The following is a 3,871-nucleotide window of genomic DNA, read 5'->3' on the forward strand; positions in this document are numbered from 1 at the left end:
AGAGTTTTCGACAGGGTGAACATGGAGAAACGGTTTCCACTGGTAGGAGGTTCGGTAACCAGAGGGACACAGATTGAAGATAATCAGCAAAGGAACCAGCAGGGCAGATGGGGGGAATTCTCTTTTAACACAGCGAATGGTCCTGGAGAACGCCCCACGAAAGGGCGTTGGAAGCAGATTCAATATGAACTTTCAAAAGGGGAATTGGATAAATAGCTGATGGAAAGACACTTTCAGGCGTATGGGGGATAGGGCAGGGAGAATATGACTAATTAGTTACCGCTCGCAAAGACCTGCACTGGCCGGATGATCCAAATGGACTGCTTCTGGGCTTAATTTTGGGGCACGTTTCCCATCAGAGTGTTCCAGAAAAGGTTGATTTGATGGCGTAGCAGTTTCTAAGTGTTTTGTCTCTGTAGGATGGTGCATGCAGGCCCTCCCTGTTATCATAACTGTCCTGGTGATACTGGTTCTACTCCTGGTCCTTATTTCCATTTGGATTTGTAAAAGCGGCGGATCAGGTGAGCATTAATATTTATCAGTGATATTTTAATAATTGATTGTCTCAAATGATTCCCCTCTCCAAGTTTTAAATTGATAATTTACTTTCTGCTTTCAGGAGAGCCAGGCAAGAGGTCCCACAATGAAACGTGAGTAACTGAACCATTTGAAAAGTTCATCCCGAACCCACGCTCTATATTTAACACTGGACCTAGCCCAGTTCAACCCCAAAATGCTTCCAATGGTATATGCAGCCATTTTCCGTGAGCATTTAAGATTGATTCTAAAACCACTTGACATTCTCTTCTCGCCTATTTCTGGCACCTCCGTCAGTATTCATAAAACATAACACGTGTTTGATAATTCTGTTCGCATCCAGTTTCAGCTTGAGAGAGAGAAGGCAAAGTGAGGGGCAGAATGAGCGACAAACAGGTAAGCATTTCCCGCCATCAATAATGTTCTCAATCACTCTGCTGTCTCTGGTTTCCATATAAAATGCCAATTCCTGGTTATTAATAGTTGCCGTAGTTTACCAGAAGGACAATAGACGCCAGGCAATGTGGGTGGAGAGTGCTTGTCCATCCATTGGCGATTTTCAATTCACTGAAGTTTTGACGGAACTTTCGCGTGTTGGGAGACATTCTATGGACTGGCTCACAAACAGGCTTACTGGAGCCATTGGTGTATTGCTGTATCATTGGCGAATGACGTTTCTGTAATAACTATGAATGAGCCAGACTGGGATAACATTTCAATTCCTATCTCAACCGTTAATAACACAGATGACCACCGTCAAAGAGATGGAAAGCGGACACGTCGGGATGCTGTACAGGTGAGTTGTTATGAAATTGTTGTAATAACATACAAAAACCTTTTTGGGATAAGGTGCAAGGCTTCCCATGCCAGATATTTCACGCGTTTATCACAGGGTAGGTCATAGTCCAGAGCATCTGAATTTGTATATAATGCCACTCGTCCCTCGAACTGGAATCAAAAAATATTCCCCAGTCCCTCTCCCCATCTGACAACAGAAAGGATAGGACCATTTTCCAGGTGGAATGTCTCCGTCAGGTTTAACGGCGCATTTTCAGCAGTTCATATTTTAGAATTGTGGTATTTTCTTTTATCTCTACAGCGAGTCTAATCCCCTTCCCTCGTTGAACACCTTTGCCCCTCCTCCGACCCAACCAATTTAGTAAACACATTAGCCAATGGAATTAGAATGAGGGTCAGACTAAACGCAGGCGAGTTTTTATAGATAAATCTAAATCTGCTTCTGTTGGAAGTGGACTGCGAAGGAGTCAGATTGGGGAGAAAGTGTGTGTGTGCGTGTGTGTTTATATGTGTGTGTGTGTGTGTGTGTGTGTGTGTGTGTGTGTGTGTGTGTGTGTGTGTGTGTGTGTGTTTATGTGCAAGTGCGTGTGTGTATTTGTGTGTGTGCGTGTGTCCAGAGACTTCGGAAGAAGGTCTAGACTGAACCTTTGGAGCGAGTGCTGCACTGTCCGAGGTGCCGAATCCAAATGAATCGTTAAACCAAGGCCCTGACAGCCCTCTCAAGTCGGCATGAAAGATGGTACATCCATTATTGCAAGACGACCAGTGGTGGGGCGTTGGGGGATCGGGGTTGCGGTGTGTGTTGTGGGGGGGGGGGGTTCTCTCTGGTTTCCCGTTTCATAATTTATCTCTCAACCCGCACCTTAAAAATAAATTATCTACGTCATTAATTCATTGCTGTTTATGAGATCTCACTGTGCGTAAACTCACTGCCGCGTTGCAACAAGAACAGAGACTACACTTCAAAGAAGTGGATCGAAATGTGCTGGGGCTTCTTCAGTGCGTGACAGGCGCTATATAAACACAAGCCTTTTGATTGTGTTTGTTCCATTCTTCTAACTGTGATCAATTTAGTGGACTCTACTCAATTGTGTAGATGGCACATGGCGAAACACAGTAATCGGGTTGGCCAATTAACAACAAAGGAATTCAATCAAATTGATAGACTCATCAAACCAGTTTTCTGTTTAAACTTTGGTTATTTCCAGTTTCTTTGCGAATTCTGCAGCTCTGTTAGAAAAGATCAATTCAGACGATTCTTGTGCATACAAATGGAGCAAAACTTTCCTCAAATTGGGAAAGAGGGCAATAGGAACCGATTCAGTAGCAACTTTCAAGAAAGAATTACAATAATAGTGGAAGGTGGAAATAATGACAGCGATACGGTGAAAGAGAAAGGTACAATGGGACTAATTGCATAGCGCTTTCATAGGGCTGGCACTGACACAATGGGTGGAATTAATTCTTACTGTGTTATATCAGTCAATGATTCTATGAAACGCGGTTGCGAGAGTGGGCAATCTTACCTATCTTTAAACTACTTTTCGCTGTTGATGTTTAAAATCTCTCCCAGACTCAAGGCGGACCTCTCTACGCCTCACTGGACTTGGCTGCATTGGATAAAAGGCAAAAAAAGAAGGAAGGTCGCAGATGAGAATCCGGTCTGTTTCTCTCTGATGAATTGTGGAGGTGACAGGATTTGCCAAAGAACACACAGCCTAGTGGACATAAACCTGGAGCCAAAGAGACAATTATCTTTCCCCGTTCACTGCCCAAAGCTTCAAAGGCTGGCTCAATTTGTTAAATGTAGAAGTTGTGTTGAGTATTGTTAAGGATTATCCCACGGTTATAGTGTAACTCAAGTCTGGAAGAAACATTGAACAAAGGCTCAGGACTTTCCTTAGTTTATTTGGACTTTTTGCGCTGATTCAGCAACTCCATTTGCTGACAGGGTAGTCATTTCTTGGCAAATGTCTGTATGTAAATAAAATAAATGATTCTTCGAGTATATCGATGCACCAGATGTTTGTATTAATTAATAATTAATTTATAATTAAATGTCACCTGGGTAAAACTGCAATTTCTGCTGAGTTGACAATATCAGTCCTGGATTGGGCTGCTGTTAGTGGTGGGTGTCTTTGTGGTGTGACTTGTTCTATCATTTACTGAATCAGAACAAAGCAGGAGAGGGACACGGGCAGTGATTTAGGAAACTTGTGATGGTTCCATTTCACTTTTACAGTATATTTTCATTTGTGTTCACATTTGAACCTACATGTCAGAGATTTACCTTGAGTCAGAGATTTACCTTGAGTGTAGTATGTTTTGGAACAAGAGGTACTGTGGAAGATGGAGTGAAAATCTGGATCTCTCTCCCTCAGAACGTTGCTGCAGTTGATATCCCATACCTTTTGTGGTGTAGGTGTAATGAATGAAAGGGAAACAAGGTGAATGGGTGGAGTTTTGTACGTCAAGGTGGATGCTGTTTTTATATATTTTTGGGAAGATCATGGTATTCTATAAAGAAAGTTGTGTG

General features: G+C 42.6%; 1 long non-coding RNA gene across 1 annotated transcript; it reads left to right on the top strand.

Moving 5' to 3' along the window:
- Positions 1-882: 882 nt before the first annotated feature.
- Positions 883-3,016, top strand: LOC144672251 (uncharacterized). Its single transcript, XR_013574087.1, has 3 exons — positions 883-933; positions 1,284-1,333; positions 2,909-3,016. It is a non-coding gene; the product is annotated as an uncharacterized LOC144672251 (long non-coding RNA).
- Positions 3,017-3,871: the final 855 nt, after the last annotated feature.

The sequence above is a fragment of the Cetorhinus maximus genome, chromosome 36 (assembly GCF_964194155.1).
Source record: "Cetorhinus maximus chromosome 36, sCetMax3.hap1.1, whole genome shotgun sequence".
NCBI lineage: Eukaryota > Metazoa > Chordata > Chondrichthyes > Lamniformes > Cetorhinidae > Cetorhinus > Cetorhinus maximus.